Source organism: Phocoena sinus, chromosome 2, assembly GCF_008692025.1.
Source record: "Phocoena sinus isolate mPhoSin1 chromosome 2, mPhoSin1.pri, whole genome shotgun sequence".
Taxonomy (NCBI): Eukaryota; Metazoa; Chordata; class Mammalia; order Artiodactyla; family Phocoenidae; genus Phocoena; species Phocoena sinus.
Window position 1 is genome coordinate 87,716,212 of NC_045764.1, and position 14,316 is coordinate 87,730,527.

Below are 14,316 nucleotides of genomic sequence, written 5' to 3' on the forward strand. Positions count from 1 at the left end.
ATCAAAAGTGGCATTTTTCCCTTTCTAATCATTACTCTTTTACTTCATGTCTTTGCATCGATTTTGAATAAAAGAGGATGAAATGGAATGGAAGTGATGAGTGTAACTAATCTAGCCTCACTTTTTATCTTGGAGGGAAAATAATATTTCACACTAAGAAGGATTTTCACTTGTAGATTTTTTCTCATATTTTTGAAGATGACATTTATTAAATTAAAAAGCTACTGTAGTTTGCTGAGCTTTTACATAAATTGGTTTTGATTTCTAATTGGTTTTGATTTCTAATCTATGCCATTCTTCATAGATTTTAGAAAACTCTTTGGTTTGTCTTTTCATTCACTAGTGAATTATACAGATTGATTTTTAAATGTATTTTTGGCAAATTTGGGAGAAGGGGATAATATTTCAAACTAATAGGAAAGTTGCAAGAAAAGTTAAGAAACTACCATACATTCAGATTTTCCAAATGTTTACATTTTGCCCGTTTGTTTATGATTTTCCTTCTTTCTCTTTCTTTCTGAATCTTTTAAGAGTAATTTGCCATATTGTCCCCTTTATCCATAAACTAATTAGCTTGATTTTCTAAGAACAAAGACATCTCCCCATAACCACAGTACAATTATCAAACTCAAAGTTTATTTATTGATATTTGAATATTAAAACATCCTTGTATTTCTAGGATAAAAAAGAAATCTTTTAGGCTGTTTTTAATATTTGTATGTTACTGGAGCTGTTTTGCAAAATACTTGTGTAGGATTTTTGCATTGCATCAATTTTTATGATAAGACTGGATTGTGCTTTTCTTTCATGTAGTATCTTGTCAGATTTTCTATCAAGATAATGTTAGCTTCATAAAAAGTGCTGGAAGGGGTTTCCACATCTTCTATTTTCTGTAAGTGTTAGACTACAATTATTATTTTCTTAAATCTTTTTAAAAAAGTTTATAAGTGAATTCTGGCATGTAGTATTCCAAAATTGAATATAGTAAATATTTAATTTCATGAATATATATCAGAAAACACAGATTTTCTGTTTTTCCTGTGTCTATTTTAGTAAGTAGTATTCTTCTTCAAATTTATCTATTTATTCTAGATTTTCAAATTATTGCCATAAAATTAGTCATAATACCATCTTAATAAATTTTTAAAAAGCATATTTATTAGTGCATAATCTGCACTCATTAAAATTCACCCTTTGTAGGTATATGGTTCTGTGATTATTGACAAATGTATACAATCATGTAAGTACCATCAAAATCAAGATATAGAATATTTCCATCATCCCAATAAGTTCCTTTATGTACTAAATCCCCAACTGTCTTGACAACCACTGATCTGATTTCTGTTTCTATACTTTTGCCATTTCCAGACTATCATGTAAGTGGAATGAAATAGTTTGTCACTCTTTGTGTCTTTTGTAAGAGTAATCCATGTTCTTGCATGGATTTGAGGTCTGTCCTTTTATAATTGTTAACAATCTATTGTATCTGTGTATCACAATTTGTTTATCGCTAGCTGATTGGTGTACATTTGTGTTGTTTCCTGTTTTAGGGAATTGTAATGATGCTATAAATATTTGCATAGGGATATTTGCATGGACTTCTCCAACCCCCACTTGTTGGGGAAAATTCTTAGGAGAGGAATTTCTAGGTTGCATGTAAATGTATGTTTAAAGTTGTAAGAAACTGCCAGACAGTTTTCTAAGGGACGGTATCATTTTGCATCCCCACCAGCAAAGTAGGAGAATTCCCTTACTCATTATCACTTTCAATTTTGTTTAATTTTTAAAGTTTAGTCAATTTGGTATATGTATAGTGGCATCTCATTGTGGTTTTAATTTGCATTTCTCTAATGAATAATAATACTAGAATTACCATATGACCCAGCAATCCCACTACTGTGCATATACCCAGAGAAAATCATAATTCAAAGAGACACATGCACCCCAATGTTGACAGACGAATGGTTAAAGAAGAAGTGGTATATACATACAATGGAATATTACTAAGTAATGAAGTTGGGTCATTTGTAGAGATGTGGATGGATGTAGAGACTGTCGTACAGAGTGAAGTAAGTCAGAAAGAGAAAAACAAATATCGTATATTAACACATATATGTAGAACCTAGAAAAATGGTGCAGATGAACCAGTTTGCAGGGCAGAAATAGAGACACAGATGTAGAGAACAAACGTGTGGACACCAAGGGGGGAAAGTGGCAGGGGTGGTGGTGGTGGTGTGACGAATTGGGAGATTGGGATTGACGTATACACACTAATATGTATAAAATAGATAACTAATAAGAACCTGCTGCATAAAAAAATAAAATTAAATTAAAAAAATAGTACTAATCATCTTTTCATGTGTTTATTGACCATTTGTATATCTTCTTTGGTGAAGTGTTTGTTCAAATCTTTTTCTCCTTTTTTTTTTTTTTTTTTTTAAACATCTTTATTGGGGTATAATTGCTTTACAATGGTGTGTTAGTTTCTGCTTTACAACAAAGTGAATCAGCTATACATATACATATGTTCCCATATGTCTTCACTCTTGCGTCTCCCTCCCTCCCACTCTCCCCATCCCACCCTTCCAGGCTGTCACAAAGCACCGAGCTAATATCCCTGTGCCTTGCGGCTGCTTCCCCCCAGCTATCTACCTTACTACGTTTGTTAGTGTGTATATGTCCATGACTCTCTCTCGCCCTGTCAAAACTCACCCTTCCCCCTCCCCATATCCTTAAGTCCGTTCTCCAGTAGGTCTGCGTCTTTATTCCTATCTTACCCCTAGGTTCTTCATGACATTTTTTTCCCTTAAATTCCATATATATGTGTTAGCATACGGTATTTGTCTTCTTCTTTCTGACTTACTTCACTCTGTATGACAGACTCTAGGTCTATCCATCTCATTACAAATAACTCAATTTCATTTCTTTTTAAGGCTGAGTAATATTCCATTGTGTATATGTGCCACATCTTCTTTATCCATTGGTCCGATGATGGGCGCTTAGGTTCTTTCCATCTCCGGGCTATTGTAAATAGAGCTGCAATGAACATTTTGGTACATGACTCTTTTTGAATTTTGGTTTTCTCAGGGTATATGCCCAGTAGTGGGATTGCTGGGTCATATGGTAATTCTATTTGTAGTTTTTTAAGGAACCTCCATACTGTTCTCCATAGTGGCTGAACCAATTCACATTCCCACCAGCAGTGCAAGAGTGTCCCCTTTTCTCCACACCCTCTCCAGCATTTATTGTTTCTAGATTTTTTGATGATGGCCATTCTGACTGGTGTGAGATGATATCTCATTGTAGTTTTGATTTGCATTTCTCTAATGATTAATGATGTTGAGCATTCTTTCATGTGTTTGTTGGCATTCTGTATATCTTCTTTGGAGAAATGTCTGTTTAGGTCTTCTGCCCATTTTTGGATGGGGTTGTTTGTTTTTTTGTTATTGAGCTGCAGGAGCTGCTTGTAAATTTTGGAGATTAATCCTTTGTCAGTTGCTTCATTTGCAAATGTTTTCTCCCATTCTGAGGGTTGTCTTTTGGTCTTGATTATGGTTTCCTTTGCTGTGCAAAAGCTTTGAAGTTTCATTAGGTCCCATTTGTTTATTTTTGTTTTTATTTCCATTACTCTAGGAGGTGGGTCAGAAAGGATCTTGCTGTGATTTATGTCATAGAGTGTTCTTCCTATGTTTTCGTCTAAGAGTTTGCTAGTTTCTGGCCTTACATTTAGGTCTTTAATCCATTTTGAGCTTATTTTTGTGTATGGTGTTAGGGAGTGATCTAATCTCATACTTTTACATGTACCTGTCCAGTTTTCCCAGCACCATTTATTGAAGAGGCTGTCCTTTCTCCACTGTACATTCCTGCCTCCTTTATCAAAGATAAGGTGTCCATATGTGCGTGGGTTTATCTCTGGGCTTTCTATCCTGTTCCACTGATCTATCTTTCTGTTTTTGTGCCAGTACCATACTGTCTTGATTACTGTTGCTTTGTAGTATAGTCTGAAGTCAGGGAGCCTGATTCCTCCAGCTCCTTTTTTCGTTCTCAAGATTGCTTTGGCTATTCGGGGTCTTTTGTGTTTCCATACAAATTGCGAAATTTTTTGTTCTAGTTCTGTGAAAAATGCCAGTGGTAGTTTGATAGGGATTGCATTGAATCTGTAGATTGCTTTGGGTAGTAGAGTCATTTTCACAATGTTGATTCTTCCCATCCAAGAACATGGTATATCTCTCCATCTATTTGTATCATCTTTAATTTCTTTCATCAGTGTCTTATAATTTTCTGCATACAGGTCTTTCGTCTCCTTAGGTAGGTTTATTCCTAGATATTTTATTCTTTTTGTTGCAATGGTAAATGGGAGTGTTTTCTTGATTTCACTTTCAGATTTTTCATCATTAGTATATAGGAATGCCAGAGATTTCTGTGCATTAATTTTGTATCCTGCTACTTTACCAAATTCATTGATTAGCTCTAGTAGTTTTCTGGTAGCATCTTTAGGATTCTCTATGTATAGTATCATGTCATCTGCAAACAGTGACAGCTTTACTTCTTCTTTTCCGATTTGGATTCCTTTTATTTCCTTTTCTTCTCTGATTGCTGTGGCTAAAACTTCCAAAACTATGTTGAATAAGAGTGGTGAGAGTGGGCAACCTTGTCTTGTTCCTGATCTTAGTGGAAATGCTTTCAGTTTTTCACCATTGAGGATGATGTTTGCTGTGGGCTTGTCATATATGGCCTTTATTATGTTGAGGAAAGTTCCCTCTATGCCTACTTTCTGGAGGGTTTTTATCATAAATGGGTGTTGAATTTTGTCGAAAGCTTTCTGTGCATCTATTGAGATGATCATATGGTTTTTCTCCTTCAATTTGTTAATATGGTTTATCACATTGATAGATTTGCGTATATTGAAGAATCCTTGCATTCCTGGAATAAACCCCACTTGATCATGGTGTATGATCCTTTTAATGTGCTGTTGGATTCTGTTTGCTAGTATTTTGTTGAGGATTTTTGCATCTATGTTCATCAGTGATATTGGCCTGTAGTTTTCTTTCTTTGTGACATCCTTGTCTGGTTTTGGTATCAAGGTGATGGTGGCCTCGTAGAAGGAATTTGGGAGTGTTCCTCCCTCTGCTATATTTTGGAAGAGTTTGAGAAGGATAGGTGTTAGCTCTTCTCTAAACGTTTGATAGAATTCACCTGTGAAGCCATCTGGTCCTGGGCTTTTGTTTGTTGGAAGATTTTTAATCACAGTTTCAATTTCAGTGCTTGTGATTGGTCTGTTCATATTTTCTATTTCTTCCTGATTCAGTCTTGGCAGGTTGTGCATTTCTAAGAATTTGTCCATTTCTTCCAGATTGTCCATTTTATTGGCATAGAGTTGCTTGTAGTAATCTCTCATGATTTTTTTTATTTCTGCAGTGTCAGTTGTTATTTCTCCTTTCTCATTTCTAATTCTATTGATTTGAGTCTTCTCCCTTTTTTTCTTGATGAGTCTGGCTAGTGGTTTATCTATTTTGTTTATCTTCTCAAAGAACCAGCTTTTAGTTTTATTGATCTTTGCTATTGTTTCCTTCATTTCTTTTTCATTTATTTCTGATCTGATTTTTATGATTTCTTTCCTTCTGCTAGCTTTGGGGTTTTTTTGTTCTTCTTTCTCTAATTGCTTGAGGTGCAAGGTTAGGTTGTTTATTCGAGATGTTTCCTGCTTCTTAAGGTGGGCTTGTATTGCTATAAACTTCCCCCTTAGAACTGCTTTTGCTGCATCCCATAGGTTTTGGGTCGTTGTGTCTCCATTGTCATTTGTTTCTAGGTATTTTTTTATTTCCTCTTTGATTTCTTCAGTGATCACTTCATTATTAACTAGTGTATTGTTTAGCCTCCATGTGTTTGTATTTTTTACAGATCTTTTCCTGTAATTGATATCTAGTCTCATGGCGTTGTGGTCGGAAAAGATACTTGATACAATTTCAGTTTTCTTAAATTTACGAAGGCTTGATTTGTGACCCAAGATATGATCTATCCTGGAGAATGTTCCATGAGCACTTGAGAAAAATGTGTATTCTGTTGTTTTTGGATGGAGTGTCCTATAAATATCAATTAAGTCCATCTTGTTTAATGTATCATTTAAAGCTTGTGTTTCCTTATTTATTTTCATTTTGGATGATCTGTCCATGGGTGAAAGTGGGGTGTTAAAGTCCCCTACTATGAATGTGTTACTGTTGATCTCCCCTTTTATGGTTGTTAGTATTTGCCTTATGTATTGAGGTGCTCCTATGTTGGGTGCATAAATATTTACAATTGTTATATCTTCTTCTTGGATCGATCCCTTGATCATTATGTAGTGTCCTTCTTTGTCCCTTTTAATAGTCCTTATTTTAAAGTCTATTTTGTCTGATATGAGAATTGCTACTCCAGCTTTCTTTTGGTTTCCATTTGCATGGAATATCTTTTTCCATCCCCTTACTTTCAGTCTGTATGTGTCTCTAGGTCTGAAGTGGGTCTCTTGTAGACAGCATATATAAGGGTCTTATTTTTGTATCCATTCAGCCAATCTGTGTCTTTTGGTGGGAGCATTTAGTCCATTTACATTTAAGGTAATTATTGATATGTATGTTCCTATTTCCATTTTCTATATTGTTTTGGGTTTGCTACTATAGGTCATTTCCTACTCTTGTGTTTCGTGTCTAGAGAAGTTCCTTTAGCATTTGTTGTAAAGCTGGTTTGGTGGTGCTGAACTCTCTCAGCTTTTGCTTGTCTGTAAAGGTTTTAATTTCTCCATCAAATGTGAATGAGATCCTTGCTGGGTAGAGTAGTCTTGGTTTCAGGCTATTCTCCTTCATCACTTTCAGTATGTCCTGCCACTCCCTTCTGGCTTGTAGGGTTTCTGCTGAGAGATCAGCTGTTAACCTTATGGGGATTCCCTTGTCTGTTATTTGTTGTTTTTCCCTTGCTGCTTTTAATATGCTTTCTTTGTATTTAATTTTTGACAGTTTGATTAATATGTGTCTTGGCGTGTTTCTCCTTGTATTTATCCTGTATGGGACCCTCTGTGCTTCCTGGACTTGATTAACTATTTCCTTTCCCATATTAGGGAAGTTTTCAACTATAATCTCTTCAAATATTTTCTCAGTCCCTTTCTTTCTTTCTTCTTCTTCTGGAACCCCTATAATTCGAATGTTGGTGCGTTTCATGTTGTCCCAGAGGTCTCTGAGACTGTCCTCAGTTCTTTTCATTCTTTTTTCTTTATTCTGCTCTGCAGTAGTTATTTCCACTACTTTATCTTCCAGGTCACTTATCCGTTCTTCTGCCTCAGTTATTCTGCTATTGATCCTATCTAGAGTGATTTTAATTTCATTTATTGCATTGTTCATCGTTGCTTGTTTCATCTTTAGTTCTTGTAGGTCCTTGTTAACTGTTTCTTGCATTTTGTCCATTCTACTTCCAAGATTTCGGATCATCCTTACTATCATTATTCTGAATTCTTTTTCAGGTAGATTGCCTATTTCCTCTTCATTTGTTAGGTCTGGTGGGTTTTTATCTTGCTCCTTCATCTGCTGTGTGTTTTTCTGTCTTCTCATTTTGCTTATCTTACTGTGTTTGGGGTCTCCTTTTTGCAGGCTGCACTTTCGTAGTTCCCGTTGTTTTTGATGTCTGTCTCCAGTGGCTAAGGTTGTTTCAGTGGGTTGTGTAGGCTTCCTGGTGGAGGGGACTAGTGCCTGTGTTGTGCTGGATGAGGCTGGATCTTGTCTCTCTAGTGGGCAGGTTCACGTCTGGTGGTGTGTTTTGGGGTGTCTGTGGCCTTATTATGATTTTAGGCAGCCTCTCTGCTAATGGGTGGGGTTGTGTTCCTGTTTTGCTAGTTGTTTGGCATAGGTTGTCCAGCACTATGGCTTGCTGGTCGTTGAGTGAAGCTGGGTGCTGGTGTTAAGATGGAGGTCTCTGGGATATTTCCACCGTTTAATATTATGTGGAGCTGGGAGGTCTCTTGTTGACCAGTGTCCTGAAGTTGGCTCTCCTATCTCAGAGGCAGAGCCCTGACTCCTGGCTGGAGCACCAAGAGCCTTTCATCCACACAGCTCAGAATAAAAGGGAGAAAAAGTAGGGAGAATTAGTAGAAGTATGAGTAAAGAAAGAGGGAAAGGAGGAAAGGAAGGAAGGAAGAAAGAAGCAAAGAAGGAAAGAAAGGAGGGAGGGAGGGAGGGAGGGAGGAAGGAAGGAAGGAGGGAAAGAAGGAAAAAAAGACAGAAAGAAAGATGATACAGTAAAAATAAAATAAAGTATAATATAGTTATTGAATTAAAAAATATTTAGAAAAAAAAAAAAAAGGGACGGATAGAACCTTAGGACAAATGTTGGAAGCAAAGCTATACAGAGAAAATCTTACACAGAAGCATACACATACACCTTCACAACAAGAGGTAAAGGGGGAAAAATCATAAATCCTGCTCCCTGAGACCACCTCCTCAATTTGGGGTGATTCGTTGTCTAAAGGAGGGAGGGAAGGAAGGAAAGAAAGAAAGAACGAAGGTAAAGTATAATAAAGTTATTACAATTAAACTTAATTATTAAGAAAAAGAATTTTTAAAAAAAAGTCATGGACGGATATAGCCCTAGGACAAATGGTGGAAGCTAGAGTATACAGACTAGATGTCACACAGAAGCATACACGTACACATTCACAAAAAGAGGAAAAGGGAAAAAAATCATAGATCTCGCTCCTAAATTCCACCTCTTCAATTTGGGATCATTCCTTGTCTATTCAGGTATTCCACAGATGCAGGGTATATCAAGTTGATTGTGGAGCTTTAATCCGCTGCTTCTGTGGCTGCTGGGAGAGATTTCCCTTTCTCTTCTTTGTTCTCACAGCTCACAGGAGCTCAGCTTTGGATTTGGCCCTGCCTCTTGCGTGTAGGTCGCTGGAGGGCGTCTGTTTTTTCGCTCAGACAGGACGGGGTTAAAGGAGCCGCTGATTCGGGGCCTCCAGCTCACTCAGGCCGGGGGTTGGGGGATGGGGGAAGGAGGGGCACTGCGTGCGGGGCCGGCCTGCGGCGGCAGAGGCAGCGTGACGTTGCGGCAGAGGCCGGCGTGACGTTGCACCAGCCTGAGGCCCGCCGTGCGCTGTCCCGGGGAAGTTGTCCCTGGATCCCGGGACCCTGGCAGTGGCGGGCTGCACAGGCTCCGCGGAAGAGGGGTGTGGAGAGTGACCTGTGCTCGCACACAGGCCCCTTGGTGGCGGCAGCAGCAGCCTTAGCGTCTCCCGCCCGTCTCTGGGGTCCGCGGTTGTAGCCGCGGCTCGCGCCCGTCTCTGGGGTTTGCGCTTTCAGCCGCGGCTCGCGCCCGTCTCGGGGGCTCGCGCCCTCAGCCGCGGCTCGCGCCCGTCTCTGGGGTTCGCGCTTTTAGCCGCGGCTCGCGCCCGTCTCTGGAGTTCCTTTAAGCAGCGCTCTTAAACCCCTCTCCTCGCGCACCAGGAGACAAAGAGGGAAGAAAAAGTCTCTTGCCTCTTCGGCCGGTGCAGGCTTTTCCCCGAACTCCCTCCCGGCTAGTCGTGGTGCACTAACCCCTTCAGGCTATGTTCAAGCCGCCAACCCCAGTCCTCTCCCTGAGCTCCGTCCAAAACCAAAACCCGAGCCTCAGCTCGCAGCCCCGCCCGCCCCGGTGGGTGAGCAGCAAGCCTCTCGGGTTGGTGAGTGCCGGTCGGCACCGATCGTCTGTGCAGGAATCTCCCCGCTTTGCCCTCCGCACCCGTCGCTGTGCACTACTCCGCGGTCCCGAAACTCCCCCCTCTGCCTCCCGCAGTCTCCGCCCGCGGAGGGGCTTCCTAGTGTGTGGAAACTTTTCCTCCTTCACAGCTCCCTCCCACTGGTGCAGGTGCCGTCCTTATTCTTTTGTCTCTGTTTTTTCTTTTGCCCTACCCAGTTACGTGGGGAGTTTCTTGCCTTTTGGGAGGTCTGAGGTCTTCTGCCAGCCTTCAGTAGGAGTTCTGTAGGAGTTGTTCCACGTGTGGATGTATTTCTGGTGTATCCGTGGGGAGGAAGGCGATCTCCGCGTCTTACTCTTCCGCCATCTTCAAGGTCCCCCCTTTTTCTCCTTTTTAATTTTTAAATTAAAAGAATTATTTCATATTCTGCTAATGCTTTATATCTTTATAGGCAATTACTTTGTGATTCTTGAATTCATTTTCAAGTCAGGATCTTAAGCTCTTTTTTTCCTGGATTTCTTGAACTGATGGTTTCTGTGAGAATTATGCTGTGAAAAGCAAAACAGAAAGCTAACCAAAAGTCAAAAATTTGATGAGCAGTGAACACTATCATGACAAATGTTAGAACTCCATACTGTCAGTATGATTCTATAGTTTGCTTGCGGATCTTATGAAATCTAACATATGACTCTCAGAAAACAGAAAGTTAGAGATTGACTGCTTAAATATGTCTTAGACTTAAGATTTGGTCAGGTTCCAGGTGGGAGGCTGTATCCAATTGCTTTTTAGCTCTTTCTCCAATAAGATTTTTTCCTTATCAGGAGGAAAGATTTTTAAAAAATAAATGGTAGTTAAAAACAGGTAAGAAATGAGCAGGCCTCTTGTACTGCACTAGTTACTTATAACTCCATTGTAGAGTCACAGCAGTGCTAATCATCTGGAAGGGACCAAGGGAGGGCCTTATCATTGTATAACAGTGCACTCTATAGTTATGTAATATGCACTTCTCTCTTTGGACCTAATCTGAATTAAAATGCTATTATTTCATTGATAAATATGATATTTAAATTAGCAAATTAAAAATCACCATTATGTGTTAAAATTCCCTCTGATGACACTTCACTATGCAGAACAAGGTAATTACTTTGAGAAATCAGCTATTCCAAGGTAACTGGGCAGTTACAATATTTTATCAGGTAAATTACCCGTCACCATCAACATTCATCAGGGACTCATTTGGCTTTTATTACAGGTTGACATTTACTTATTTGCCCAATTTTTAAAATTACAGCTGTTGCACGATTGCCCCAGGGCACAGCTGTAGAAATTTAGCACACTAATCACATTAGTTATCATAAATAAAAGGTTATAAAAGAGCAGCAAGTAACAGCATGGATTTTTTTAAAAGCAACTTAAGACATCCCTAATAATACCTTAAATTTATATAGCACATATAGAAATTGTCAAGTCTCTTTTATCCCTATAGTTTTTAAGTTTAGAAACTCTGTCATAGGGATGCTATTATTGAGACCACTTCAGAAATGAAGAAGCAGAAGCCTAAAACAGCTGCTTGGCTGAGCTAAGATGAAACAACTAGATAGGTTCAAAGTCAAGTCAAGAACTAAGTCTACTGAACTCCCAACACTCCATTTCCCCCCCTATATTTCTCTCTTTCAGTGATGAAGAGTAGAATATCATTTACCTTCTATACTCCAGTCTATCAACACCTTCAGTGAACTGAAGATCCAAAATGTATCTTGATCTGCTTGCCTCTTTCCACCTCCAGTGCCACCAGTCTAGTCTAAGCAAACATCAAGTCTCGTCTGGACTACTTATTGTGATAACTTCCTTCCTTCTTGCCCCCATAAAATCCATATTCTACAGAGTAACCGAAGTGATATTTTAAAAATGTAAATGAGATATAACATTTTTATACTTACAATGATCTATGGATCCATGTAATCTGACCCCCTCTCCAATGTCATCTCCTATCACTCCCTGCCTCCTCTCTCTGCTCCCTTTTCTCTGACTGTTGAGCATGCCAAGATTGATCCTGCCTCTGAGTCTTTGTTCCTGTATTTTGCTCTGTTTGGAATGTTCTGTTTCCAGATTTTTGCAGAACATATTTCAAATTCCTCCTTCTCAGAGAAAGTTTCTTTGATAACTATACCTAATCTGGCTTCTCCTTGTTCCCTTTTCTTTCTCTCATTCTATCCTCCAGTCATTCTTTGTCATATGATTCTTTTTTTATTTGTATAGCATATTTCTTTTGTTCTCAGGAATTACCTTATCCATATATTTTTTTACTTGTTTATTGTACATCAGCTCTCATGCATTATAAGAACCATAAGAGCAGACATCTTGTATATCTTGGTCACTTCCTGTAACAGATGCTGTTCATCCTCCACTCATGCCTCTTAAGGCCATCCTGGAAATCACCTGCCCCTTCAGTTGACAGTTCCTATATATTCCAAAAAGCTTTCTACTTCAACACCTTCTGCCTGAGGGCATTCTCTGGTCATTCGTCCTGGCAAGCAAGAAATGCCAGAAAGTTGATGCTTCCAGGTACAACCCTCAATCAGTAAATAAAATCAGGAAATCATAAGTAAAGTACACAGTTTTCTCATTCCTCAGGGAGACATTTGTAAGGTCAAAATTATAGGCATGTTTTATATCTTTCAGAGTCTCCAGCATAACTGAGCCCTAGCTGCACACAATAGTAAAAGACTTATTCATGTACATTTCATTGGCTTTCATGTCTTTGTCTTTCCTTAATAAAAACAAAAAAGATACTTATAAAATCATACCCATTTCCATACTGCAGTGCTTGATTGCATTCATTAATCATTGTGTTGTCCCTTCTCCCTACTCTTTGTTTCTGTCTTTCTTTTTTCTATCCTAGCTTGTCTTGTCCACACTAATGATTTTCCTTTATAATTTCCTTCTCTGGTTCATAGTATTTTATCTTGCACCCATATGATGTTTAACCTTAATTTGCGTGTTTATGTGTAAGTTGAGCACTGAATGATCTGGCGCTTTGTCAACAATTCTTGTGGGGTATATTTAGGTAAACATGGGAATGCATCCCTTGTGACATTCCTTTCTAATACCAAGGAACCAATTTTCATGACAAATACCTGCTGAGTCACTCCAGGTGACTTTGGCTCCTTGTCCTCAGTATCCATGTTTTCCTCTTTTGTAGTTCAGTTTGTGGCCACCCCCCAAAAAGACTATATTTTCTTGCCTCCCTTGCAAAAAGGTGTGGCCCTGTGAATAAGTTTTGGCCAGAAGGATGAGAGAGCGAAGGAGATATGGGAATTTCACATTTATGCCTTTGAAAGGAACAAGTGTGTCTTTTTCGTTCCATGTTCTCTTTCTTTCTGGCTATAATAAGGATGTGGTGGTGCAACATTCTTGGGGAACACGGAAAAAAGGTTGGATCCTTGCAGCATGGCTAGAACTCCATCTCAGTATCTGGTTTCTTATTACTCTGTGAAGCAGGCTGCCATACCAGTGTGGGCTTAACGTGAAGGAGATATAAACTACCTTGTTTCAACTAATCTTGTTTTACATTTTTGTTCTATGGAGCTGACCCATGGATGGTCCTAATGACTAGAGTTGTCCAGGAGATTTACATTCTCTCATCTCTCTCTTCATTCATTCTCTGTCTCTCTGTCTCTCTTTTTCCCTCTATATATGTTTTATGTATGTATAAAACATACATATATATTTTCATAATAAATTGACACAGACCCATAAAAATCAAACACATATAATCAGAACATGTGATCTGTAAAAAGAACATGCTATATTTCTTAAAAAATGATAGAGTATTTGGAGTGTTTTCTCCTCAAAATAATATATGTATTTATTCTCTTTGGTGTTATCTGTGAGGTCTATGCACAGGTATAATAATAGTACATGGGAAAAATAACAATGACACATTCTATACTAGTGTTATCCTCCCTCCCTTGTAGTCTAGGGGTCCCCAGCTTTATCCTTTTGACAGATGTTAATGTAGGATTTGAATTATGAGTGGTCTAACAATGGTTGAAAGATAGTAGTGTTGACATAGTTGTATTAAAGTATCGCTGGAGAAATTATAACACATGAAAGTTAAAATTTATTTTGCTTCTTTGGTGGTTACCTCTAAGCAAGTTGTATAATTCAGCCAACTTCACTCTCAGGTATTCTGATTCTGTTTTTAAAATTGTAATAGAGAAACTGTATATGTTTGTGTGAACTATATATAAGAAAGACAACACTGTGATACTAAGTAGACTACCTCACAATTTTACAGCCCACTTCCACTTTCAGGTCATGTCGTGAACGGATTAGAATGAAGCAAATGGAGTGTGTGAATGTGCTCCATTTTTCCTCGTGTATTCCTGTGGCTTAGGAATCTCTTGATATGGAGCATCTTGATGTGGTCACTTATCTTCTGGCTTCCAGTTGGGTTATCAGTTATCGTTATCAGTGGTGAGCAAGGAAGGAGATAAAAGATCTCTCTCCCTTCTGGGTGGTCACAGGATGAGTCTTCCTCAAAAGAAAATCAGTGTTCTTCAAGGTGGCTCTGTTCACACAGACATTTTGTCTCCAGGTTTTGATAAGTCTGTTAC